The following is a 13,195-nucleotide window of genomic DNA, read 5'->3' on the forward strand; positions in this document are numbered from 1 at the left end:
ATGAATACAAATATACTAGAGCAAATGTGTAATACTGGGTTCATATTCCATTCAAGTCCATTAAATACATATTTAATACATAAATAAGTGTTAAGTTTGGCTATGATAATAAAACAACTAACATTTCTCAGAGGCCAACAACAGGCCAAAAGCCAGGCTGAACACTGTACTTTTTCTTTCTTTTTTTTTTTTTTTACTGTCCACAGTATTTATTAGTTGTTTATTAATCAAGAGAAACTATTCCATAACCTAGTATTCATGTTTCATAGTTCAGGAACACAGGTCAGTAACAAACTTCCATGGAACTCAACCCAAAGAAATTCTTTACATTCCAAAAATCACCTTGCACTCTGAAAGATACCAGCCTTCTTCATCTCCTCAAAATCTTTTGTGGAATCATAATTTCTGTAGAAGTCTGCATATGCCCTCTTTCTTGGTTCGGCCATAGCAAACATATAGAAAGCTGCAACCCCCAGGGATACAGTGAATGTTCTAACAATATGAAATCGCAGACACTTGGCCAGAAGGCCTCACCTCTGAGGTTTAATCAAAGCACTAGAAGTCATGGTAGTGACATCCAACATCCTTCCTAACTGATACCTGAACACTGTACTTGTATTTGCTCTTTTAGTTATGATCCTTGAGGTCAGGGCTTCCCTTTCTTAACTGTATCCTCAGCCAGCCCATAGCAGACACTCTGTGACTATCTGCAGATAACACAATGGCCCTGTTAGCTGGTACCGTTTTTATCCCCTCAAATGTAAAGGTGAGGAAATTCAGGCTTAGGAGTTGTTACTTGTCCAAGGACACCAGGAAGGGCAGCATGACCCTGGAGCCTGCGCTCCTAACACAGAGGAATGTGACCTCACCTGTGTATTCTAACAACTAAAGCTTAAAGGGTGGGGTGAGGGTAGACAGACTATTCAATAGAGTTTTAATGATGTTTAGTGCTGGGGAACCGGGGATGGGTTGTATAGATACAGAGGTCTCTGGCAGGGTATGGTTCTGAAATGACTCTCTAAGGTCTCTACATGACTATTATTGGGGGTAGAACGTTCCAGAATAAGCCTAAGCTTCATGGGGAGCCTTGGGGCAGAATATAAGCAAGGGTCAGAGATCCGGGGAAAACCCAGGTGGCCTGTGCAAAGTGTTGTAGCTTTCCAACAAAAGCTTAGCTTGATGGTAAGGGAAGACTCATTTTGAAAACCTGACACAATAAACATAGGACTATGGCCCAGCAGAGATTACTTTTGACCTGTATTTTTCTCTTCACTTAATATATATAAAATTTATTTTTTCTAGAAACTAAAAGTATCTTCGATTCTCATGTGCCTTTGGCCTAGTGCCATGTGCTAACAGTAGTCAATAACATTTTGTATAAAAAGAAAACTGTGTTTGGGAATGTAAAATGGTACAGCACTCTGGAAAATAATTTGGCAGTTTCTAGAAAACTAAGCATACACTTATCCTACAACCCAGCAGTTGCAGTCCTGGGCATTTATCCCAGAGGAGTGAAAACTTATGTTCACACAAAAACCTGTACATGATTGTTCACAGTAGCTTTATTTGTAATAACCCCCAACTGGAAACAGTCAAAATGTCCTACAACAGGTGAATGATTAAACAAAACCGTGGTACACTCATACTACATGGAATAATATTAAACTATAAAAAGAACAAACCACTGATACAGGAAGCAACTTGGATGGATCTCAAGGGCATTGTGCTAAGTGGAAAAAAACCCCACAATCTCCTGCTATGTGATTCTATTTATATAAAGTTCTCAAAATGACATTTTAGAAATGGAAACCTAACTAGTAGTTACCAGGGGTAGGGAAGGGTAGGTACTAACAAGGTAGCACCAGGGAGATCTCTGCGGTGACAGAACAGTTCTGGCGGTTAGTCAATACTACCTAGGTGATAAAATAGCAGACATGCACATTGTAGTGATATTAATTTCCTGGTTTTGAAAATTTTTTTTTTTTTTCAACGTTTTTTATTTATTTTTGGGACAGAGAGAGACAAAGCATGAACGGGGGAGGGGCAGAGAGAGAGGGAGACACAGAATCCGAAACAGGCTCCAGGCTCCGAGCTGTCAGCACAGAGCCCGACGCGGGGCTCGAACTCACGGACCGCGAGATCGTGACCTGGCTGAAGTCGGCCGCTTAACCGACTGCGCCACCCAGGCGCCCCAATTTCCTGGTTTTGATATTGTATTATGTTCCCTGAGCCATAACCATTGGGGGAAACTAGATGAAGGGTACAAGGACCTCTCTGTACTATCTTTGCAACTTTCTGGGGATATATAATTATTTCAAAATAGAAAGTTCAAAAAAAGAAAAGAAAATTGTGGTTGAAACATCACCTGATTTCTCAAATTTCCCTTTAACACCACTCTGAAGAAATTTTAGTCAAGTGGAAAGATGGATATGCCTCTCATATACAAAAGTCTTCTTTACTCCTTTTGTATCTTCATAATATTCCATTTCATGTCTGTGCCACATATTTTTTTCATCTAAAACCTGAATATTTATTTCCATTTTTTTTGCTATTGTCAAAAGTCATTATAAATATTATTATAAATAGTTACCACAAATCATCTTATACATAAATCATTTCACCCATTTCTTTTATGACTATGTTTGCAGCTCAAATTCTTTGAAGTAGCAAAGCTGGTTTTCCTAACAACTATGCTGTATTGCTATATTTAGTCTGTATTTTAAGAAAAATATAAATTTTCCAAAGAGACTCATTTCTGAAAACAGATATTTATGTACACATTCTTAATGGCAAAAGTTTTTAGTCTACTTCAAGTTGCTGTACATATTCAACATTAATAATAAAACATTTCTATCTGACTAACTTAAGCTAGTCATTTATCCATTGGTGTCGACTTAAATACGTTTTTAAAGCTATACACCCACTATTACAATACAGCTCGTTTTTACACAGATCCGGAGAAAATGTGAAATCTTGCCTACCTAAATATAACAACTACACATAGAATAAGACTGGTGTTATTAATTCAGAGACATCTTCCAACCCCAGCGTTATAAACAGGTTCTAACGTATTAAATAAAATGGCTTTCCTTTAGCCAAAAACCATTTTTTAATGTAGTCCCATAATCAGCAGCAAAACGCTTGGGATGCTATGCAGTGCTTGGAAATGGGGCGTTGTATCCATCCTTCAAAAGTTCACGGTACAGCGTGTGGGTGAAGGTTTCTGGGCAACCTTTCACTCTTTCAGTCTTTCCTGCTGCGAAGCCAAAATGTGGGCTCTTAGTCTAAGTTTTGCAACCCACAGAAAATGTGGCTAAGGCCAGAGAACAGACGTATTTATACTTCTGGAGGCCCCACTTTTCATGAGTCACGTGGCCGCCCTGACACTGTGGCTTCCGCGCCTTCTGCCGCTTGCTGCCGCCAGTCAAGTGGAGCGGGCGCCCTCTAGGGCTGAACCGCGGGAATAAAATAGCTACCAACACCTGGGAAAGGGACTGGGCGAATTCACCTGGATGGCTTTTCCACAACAGCTACCCTTGTAAAGCTTCCAGAAACTAAATTCTATAAATGCGGTACCGGAAATAACCCGATGGACCGATGTGTGTGCCTGTGCGTGCGTGCATGCGTACACACCCATAAAATCCCCTTTAAAACCCATAAAAGAGGAGCAGGGCATTAATAACAGTGCACACCTTCCAGAAGGGGAATGTAACAAGGCAGACAGGTATGTGGGACACTCACTTTCCCTCCCCACAAACTTCTGAAAAACTTTCAAACATACAGAGAAGTTGAAATACCGCAATGAATTTCCACATACTCACCACACTCAAGATTCCACAGCTGTTGTCATTTGCCATATTTGCTTTATCTATATATTATTTTGCCTGGATTATATAATTGGAGACCCACATAAAAAATTGTCTATGTGGACAATCCCACGGAACCTACAAAAAAAAACTTCTACAAATAAAAAATGAGTTTAGCAAGGTTGCAGACATAATGTCAACACCTGAAAATCCATTGTATTTCAATATACTAGCAGTAAATGATTGGAAACTGAAAATTATTAAAATAGCATTTAGTAGCTTAAAAAGGACAGAAACACTAAGACATAACTCTAATAAAAGATGTGCAAGATGTGAATGCCGAAACATACAAAAGGCCAATGAAGAAAAGAAGATGGATGTAAACAGAGAGACATCCTGTGAATGTGGTTGGGAGACTCAGTATAGTCAGGATACCAGTTCTTCCCAAAATGTTCTATAGATTCAAAACTATTCCAATAGAAATTCTGTCAAGAATTATTTTGGAGACGCAGATGAGCTGATTGTAAAACAATTTTGAAAAAGAAGACTAGAGGCAGGGCTGGCTCATTTGTCAGTGGAGCATACAACTCTTGATCTCGGGTTATGAGTTCCAGCCTGCACTGGTTGTGTAGAGACTACTTAAAAATAAAATCTTTAAAAAGAAAAAGAAGTGGTGCCTGGGTGGCTCAGTCTGTTAAGTGTTCTACTTTGGCTCAGGTCACAATCTCGCGGTTCATGGGTTTGGGCCCCACTTCAGGCTCTGTGCTGCCAGCTTGGAGCCTGGAGCCTGCTTTGGATTCTGTGTCTCCCTCCCTCTCTGCCCCTCCCCTGCTCATTCTCTGTTGCCCTCTCTCTCAAGAATAAATAAACATCAAAAAAAGAAGAAGAAGAAGAGTAATGCTGGAAAACTTACACTATTTTATTTATTTTTTAATGTTTATTTATTTATTTTGAGAGAGTACAAGCAGGGAGGGGCAGAGAGAGAGAGAGAGAGGGAGAGAGAGAATCCCAAGCAGGCTCCATTCTGTCAGCACAGAGCCCAAAGTGGGGCTCCAGCTCAAGAACCTTGACATTGTGACCTGAGATGAAATCAACAATCGGATGCTTAACTGACTGAGCCACCCAGGCGCCCTTACATTATCTGATTTTAAAAACTATTACACAGCTACAGTAATTATGACAGAATAATATTGAAGGGATAAACACAGAGATCAATGGAACAGAATAGAGAGTCCAACTATAGACCCACTCAAAACAGCCAATTGATTTCTGTGCAAAGGTGCAAAGGCAATTCAATGGAGAAAAGATGGTCTTTTTATCACATGATGTTGAAACTAATGGACACCATATGCAAAAAAAGAAAACTCGGGACCTAAACCTCACACCTTATACAAAAATTAATTCAAAGTGGACCATAGATCTAAATGTAAAACTACAAAACTTTAGAAAAAAACATCAAGGAAGACCTTTGCAACCTGGTGTGAGGCAAAGAGTTCTTAGATATGATACCAAAACATAATCCATAAAAGAAAAATGTGGTAAACTGAATTTCACCAAAATTTAAACCTTTTTCTCTACAAAAGACACTGTTAAGAAAATGAAGAGATATGCCACAGACTGTGAGAAAATATTTGAAAATTAAATATCCAACATAGAACTTGTATCCAGAATATGTAGATAACTCAACTGTATGAAAATTTCAAATGACCTAATAAAAAATGGGCAAAAGATTTAAACAGACATTTCACCAAAGATGATATATGAACGGCCAATGAGTACTTGAAGAGATGTTCAACATCACTAGCCATTAGGGAAATGAAAATTAAAACCATGATGATATCACTACACACCTAACAGAAAGGAAAAAAAAGCAAAAAGAACAAACAAATGATAATACCAAGCATTGGTGAGGATATGGAGCCGCTGAAACACTGTTGGTGAGAATACAAAATGGTATAGCCACTCCAGAAAACAGTTAAATATACACACCATATGACCCAGCAATCTCTATCCCACACCAGAGACAAATAAAAACATATGCTTACACAAAACTCTGTAAAAAATTTTTTTGTACTATCTCTATTCATCATTGCCCAAAACTGAGAACACTTCAAATGTCCTTCAACAAGTGAATGGAGAAACCAACTGTAGTACATGCATACAATAGAGTGCTATTCAGCAAGAACAAAGAATGAACTATTGATACACATGACAACTTGAATGAATCTCAAAGGTATTATGTTGAGGAGTGCCTGGGTGGCTCAGTCAGTTAAGCATCTGACTTTGGCTCAGGTCATGATCTCTTGATTCATGAGTTTGAGCCCCACATGGGGCTCTGTGTTGACATTTTGGAGCTGGAACCTGCTTCAGATTCTGTGTCTCCCTCTTTCTCTGCCTCTCCCTCCCTCTCTCTCACAAATAAACATTAATTTTTTTTAAAAAAATTAAAAGATATTATGTTGAGTGAAAGAAGCAGTCTCAAAAAGTTATATACTGTATGATTTCATTTATACAACATTCTGGAAAAGACAATAGTATGGCATAGAAACAAAGATTAGTGGTTATCAGGGATGGAAGGAGGGAGTAGGCTTCATAAAGACAGTAGGAAGCACTTTTTGAGGTCATAGAATTGTTCTGTATCCTGATAGTGGTTGTCAGCTTCAAAACTCACAGAGCTGGACAGACACACACACACACACACACACACACACACACACACACACAATTTTACTGTATACTCACTTAAAAATATATTTTTTTAAAAAGCTAACTTTTGTGTAAAGAAAGGCAGATATAGACATACATGCTTATACACAAACAGTCCTTCTCTGTAAATACAGAGAAGAAATGAGTCATAGTGGCTGCTCAGGCAGGGAAAGGAGGCAAAGTGGGGTGAGGTGGGATGAGGGAAGGGCAATTACTTTATACCTTTTAGTACTTGAATTATTTTTCCTACAATGAAATAAATGTCCTACTCAAAAGTATTTTTAAAATTCAAAATAAAACATAAAACATAAGTGCATATGGATACATGGGGAAGGAACATGTAGAAATCATAAGCAATATTTCAATCACAATTGAGATTTATTATAAATCTTTCTTTTATTTTTTAATTTTTTTAATGTTTATTTATTTTTGAAACAGAAAGAGAGCATGAATGAGGGAGGGAGGGAAGGAGGGAGGGGCAGAGAGAGAGAGGGAGACACAGAATCTGAAACAGGCTCCAGGCTCTGAGCTGTCAGCACAGAGCCCGATGCAGGGCTCGAACCCATGAACAGTGAGATCATGACCTGAGCCGAAGTCAGACTCTCAACTGACTGAGCCACCCAGGCATCCCTCTTTTATTTTTAAACCTCATGTTAAGCTACTACATTGTCCTTTCTAAGTATTTTTCTGTGCATATATAGTTTTAAATAAAATTAGGATTATATTTCAAACTATTTTTATCTGCTTTTTCACTTACTATTATTTTATAAACATTTTTGCATATTATTTGATACTCTTTAAAAATATAATTTGTTATGGGCGCCTGGGTGGCTCAGTCGGTTAAGCGGCCGACTTCAGCTCAGGTCATGATCTCGTGGTCCGTGAGTTCGAGCCCCGTGTCAGGCTCTGTGCTGACAGCTCAGAGCCTGGAGCCTGTTTCAAATTCTGTGTCTCCCTCTCTCTGACCCTCCCCCGTTCATGCTCTGTCTCTCTTTGTCTCAAAAATAAATAAACGTTAAAAAAAATTTTTTTTAAATATATAATTTGTTATTATGTAATATTTCAACATCTGGACATATCCTAATTTATCTAAATAGTTGACAATTTTTCCTACTATATATTATAGTAGGAATATATATAATATTATATATTATATATATTATATATTATATTTCACATAAGTTAATCAGTAACAACCAAGATTTAAGAGGATAAATCCCTACAAGTAGATAACTAGACCAAAGAAATATGTATATAATGTGTAAACACATTTATTTATATGTTTAAACCTATTTTTAAAGGTTCTTGAGATCTACCAACAAACTGCTTTCCAGAAACAATGGAACAATTAATACCATGTATGAGTGTCCATTTCCCTAAACCTTTACCAGTATTGAATGAACTTTGTTAAACTGTTAGTAATTGAAGGGCCAAGAAACAGGTCACATTGATGCTTTGATTTCTATTCCTTTGGATATGACTGAAGTCAGACATAGTACATGTTTGCTAGTCATTTCTACTATTTTGTGAAGTGTGTATTCACACTCTTTGTCCATTTTCCATTGGGATTTTAGAACTTTCTCATTACTCTTTAGAAATTCTTAATGTATTAAATATTTATATAAATATATTGCCATATTTGTGGCGAAGATTTCCCAGTATATTATTTGGCTTGTAATATTATAAATTGTGTATGTTAATTAACAATCAATTAAAGAAATATATGCTAATTATAAAAAATGATACTACATAAAAGGTATAAAAAGAAAAGTAAAATGTTTCTTGACCTCTATTAGTCAAATCTTACCCCTACACCATTTAGTCTTTGTTCAGTTTCTTATGAATTCTCTCAAAACACTTCCTAATGAGTATATATATTTATTTCTGCATTTTATTTACACAAATGGGATTCCATTTTTTAGTTCATATCTCCCCTTGCTTGGAGATTGTTTCCAATAAGTACATATTGTATATGTGTGTGGATCTGTAAATGTAGATCTGCCTCACTCTCATATTTTTATTCTTTTAACAGAAGAATGACATTCCATGGAGGTGTAATATGCTTTGTTAAACCAGTTCCCAACTGATGGATATATGAATGCTTCCAGTTTTTCACTACTTCTAGTTGTTTTAAAACTTTCTTTATCCACTATTCATTTGTATATTATATTTTGGTATAGGGCTTCCCACTTTTTTGTAATGTGTGAGGAAGATAAAAATGTATTTGTAAGATACCATAGAAACTGGAGACATTGTTGTTGATAAAATAATTATTATGTCACCAGTCCCTGGAGAAAAAGCATGTCTTCTCTGCTTCTTCCTATAGGGAACAGAAGGAAAGCTTCATTACTGAGACGTTACATGAGAAGTTTGAATTCTGTAATGATCACTTTCTCAAAAGAAGTTGACAGACAATAAGCACATGGAAAGCGCTCAATGTGATTGATATTCAAGGAAATAAAAATTAAAACCACATGAAATATAAAAACACACCAAGCAGGATAGCAAAATTTTAAAAACTGGTATTACCAAATGTTGGTAAAGATCTGGAGCAACTGAAACTTGCTCATCTTGGCAGAAGGAAAATAAAACGGTATCACCACTTTGGAGAATTGTTCGGCATTTCTTGTAAAGTTAAACATATACCTGACCTATGACCCAGAATTTCACTCCAAGAGAAAGAGAAACATGGGTCTACATAATGACTTTTATATGTATATTCATAGCATCTTTATTCATAGTAGCCTCAAACTGGAAACAGTCCAGGTGCCAATAAGATGGGTGAACAACAACAAAAAGGAGTGAACTGCAGACAAACTGATTCTAAAATGTATGCAGTAAGGTAAAAGAACTAAAATAACGAAAATGATTTTGAAAAAGAATAATTTTATAGGAATGCCACTACCTGCTCTTAAGAATTACAATATAGCTACAGTTATCAAGACAAAATGGTATTGGAGGAGGAGGGACAGAGATATAGATCAATGAAACAGAATAGAGTACAGAAATACATCTACACAACCCTGGCCAAATGATTTTTGACAAACATACAAAAACAATTCAATGGAGAAAGTAGTCTTCTCAACAAAAGGTATTGGAATAATTGGACATTCTTAAGGACAAAGCCCAAAACCTCAACCTAAAACTCATGTCCTACACAAAAATTAACTCCAATTGGATCATAGACTTAAGTGGAAAATATAAAACCATAACACTTTTATTAAAAAGGAAAAAATCTTTGTATGCCAGTGTTAGGTGAAAATTTCTCAGATATGATACCAAAAAGCATAATCCATAAAAGAAAAAATTGAAAGATTAGACTTTGTCAAAATTAAAAACTTGTGCTCTGTGAAATATCTTCACAGGATGAAAAGACAACCATAAACAGAAACATATTTGCAAATCACATAACTGACAAAAGACTTGCATACAGAATCCACAAACAGTGCTCTGAACACAACGTAAGAAAACAGTCTCAACATGCACAAATCAATGAAATACACGACATAAACTGAATGAAGGGAAAACTGCATGATCAATTCAATGGATACAGAAAAAGTATATGGCAAAATCCAATGCCCTTTCATGTTAAAAACATTTGACAAACTAGAATAGAAGGAAACAACCTCAACATAATAAAGGTTATATATGAAAAACCTACAATTAACATCAGCTGGCTCAATGGTGAAAAACTGAAAACTTTTCCTCTAAGTTCAGGAAGAAGACAAAGATGCCTGCTTTTACCACTTGTACTCAGCATAGTTCTGGAAGCTCTAGCCAGAGCAATTAGGCAAGAAAAAAAAAGGTGTCCAAATTGGGAAAGAAAGATGTAAAATTATTTGTTTTTACAGATGGCATTATCTTATACATAGAAAATCCTAAAGATCACACACACACGCACACACACACACACACACACACACACCTATTACAACTAATAAATTCAGCAAATTTGTAGGATATGAAATCAGCACTCAAAAATCAGTTGCATATCTGTACATTGAGAATGGACAATCTGAAAAGGAAATTAAGAAAACCATTCCATTCATAATAGCATCAAAAAGAATAATTAGGAATTAACTTAACCAAGGAGGTTAAAGATTTAAACACTGAAAACTATAAGACATTGCTATAGATAATAAATGAAAAGATGTAAATAAATGAAAATAAATGAAAAAAAGACAAAAATAAATAAAAAGACATCCTGTATTCATAAACTAGAAGGCTTAATACTGTTAAGATGTCAGTACCACCTGGAGCAACCTCCAGATCCAAAGCTGCCCCTATCAAAATCCCAACAACAGTGTTTGCAGAATCAGTAAAACCCATCCTAAAATTCATATGGAATCTCAAAGAATCCCAAATAGCAAAAGCAACCTTGAAAAAGAATAACAGGGGTGGCTGTTTGACTCAGTCAGTAGAGCATCCAACTCTTGACCTCAGGGTTGTGAGTTAAAGCTCCACACTGGGCGTGCAGCCTACAAAGAAAAGGAAAGAATAACAAAGGTGAGGACTCAACTTCTGATTTCAAAACTTACTGCAAAACTACATTAATCAAAAACAGTGTGATACAGGCATAAATATAGACATGGAGATCAAGAAATAGACTAGAAAGCTCAAAAATGAACTCTCCCATATATGATCAAATGATTTTCAACAAGAGTGCCAAGACAGTCAACAAGTAAAGGATAGTCTTTTCAACAAATGATATTGGAATACCATTTGGATATCCACATGGAAAAGAATGAAACTGGACCCCTACTTTACACCACATATAAAAATTAACTCAAAAATTATCAAAGACCTAAACATAAGAGCTAATACTATAAAACTCTTAGAAGAAAATATAGGAGAAATGCTTCATGGTATTAAATTTAACAATGATTTCTTAGATATGTTAAATCAGAAACAAACGGAGACCAACCTTAAAAATTCCCCAGACAGACAAAACCAGTTTAGTCGCACAAAGCTTAATTTAATTTACTTTGCAAGGCTAACTTGACCTGGATCATTTCTTACTTGTGGCCATAAAAATGAAAAGCAAAACCTGAACTGTTTCCTAAGGTTAACGTGAAGTAACCACTGAAAATTGTAACCAATCACTGCAAAGAATAAACTCACTGCTTTCTCACTATATAAACTGCTTTATAACAATATGCCCATGAGCCTCATTTCATGCTCTGGTTTGAGTGCTCCCGGTTTACAAATGGTCTTTTTGGTGTGTGCATAGTAAGTTTTTACTAATTACTACTTCAGTGATTAATTGGTGTTACTTGGGCTATTTTGAATCTTTGACATAGGATATAATACCAAAAGTATAGGCAATAAGAGAAAAAATAGATACATTGGACTTCAAAATTAAAAACTTTTATGTAACAAAGGACACTATCAACAGAGTGAGAAGGCAACCCAAGGAATGGGAGAAAATATTTGCAAATCGTATATCTGATAAGGGATTAATATCCAGGATATATACAGAACTCCTATGACTGGGGCACCTGGCTGGCTGAGTTGGAAGAGCATGCGATTCTTGATCTTGGGGTCATGAGTTTGAACCCCACGTTGGGTGCAGAAATTACTTAAATAAATTTTTAAAAAAGGAACTCCTATAACTCAACAACAACAATTCAGTTGAGAAATAGGCAAAAGACTTGAATAGCCATTTCTCTAAGAAAGACATACAGATGGACAATAAACACATGAAAAGATGAGCAATATCACTAATCATTAGGGAAATGAAAATAAAAATCATGATGAGATACCACTTCATACAGATGAGGATGGCTATTAGCAATAAGGCAAAAAAAATAATAAATGTTGGTGACAACATGGAGAACCCTTGTGCATTGCAGGTGGGAATATAAACTGGTGTATCTACTATGGAAAACAGAATCGCCATTCCTCAAAAAATTAATCATAGAATTAACATATAATCCAGCAACACCACTTCTAGGTATATACCCCAAAGAATTGAAAGCAGGGACTCAAATAGGTATTTGTACACTAATGTTCATAGCGGCATCATTCACAAATCTAAAGGTTGAAAACAACCCAAATGTCCATCACAAGAATGGATAAACAAAATGTGGTACATGCATATAATGGAATATTACTTAGCCTTAGAAAGGAATGAAATTCTGATACATGCTACAGTATGGATGAGCCTTGAAGACATTATGCTAGCTGAAATCACACACACACACACACACACACACACACACACACACACACACACTGTCTGATTTCACTTACATGAGGTAGAGTAGTCCAATTTATAGGGATAGAATGGTAGTTGCCAGGAGCTAAGGGAAGACGGGAATGGAGAGTTACTGTTTAATGAATACAGAGTTTCCTTTTGGGAAAATGAAAAAGTTTTGGAGATTAACGGTGGTAGCGACTGAACAATACTTAAAATGGTAAATTTTATGTGATGCGTATTTTACCACAATAAAAAACAATCTAATTAGAATACGAGCAAATGACTTGAACAGACATTTTACCAAGGATGGATGGCAAGTAAGCATGTGAAAAGATGTTCAATAATCATTAACCATTAAAGAAATGCAAATTTAAGTCATGAGGGACATTGCTACACATCTATTAGAATGGCTAAAATAGAAAATATGGATAATATCACACACGGGCAAGGATCCAGAGCAACTGGATGTCTCATATACCTTGTT

The 13,195-nt window shown here is 36.1% G+C and overlaps 1 long non-coding RNA gene across 1 annotated transcript; it reads right to left on the minus strand.

Annotated features, from left to right (window-relative positions):
- Nucleotides 1–3,690: 3,690 nt before the first annotated feature.
- Nucleotides 3,691–12,933, minus strand: LOC131508468 (uncharacterized). Its single transcript, XR_009260028.1, has 3 exons — nucleotides 12,765–12,933; nucleotides 10,890–10,990; nucleotides 3,691–3,944 (listed from the first exon to the last, which is right to left on the minus strand). It is a non-coding gene; the product is annotated as an uncharacterized LOC131508468 (long non-coding RNA).
- Nucleotides 12,934–13,195: the final 262 nt, after the last annotated feature.

The sequence above is a fragment of the Neofelis nebulosa genome, chromosome 4 (assembly GCF_028018385.1).
Source record: "Neofelis nebulosa isolate mNeoNeb1 chromosome 4, mNeoNeb1.pri, whole genome shotgun sequence".
NCBI classification, from domain to species: domain Eukaryota; kingdom Metazoa; phylum Chordata; class Mammalia; order Carnivora; family Felidae; genus Neofelis; species Neofelis nebulosa.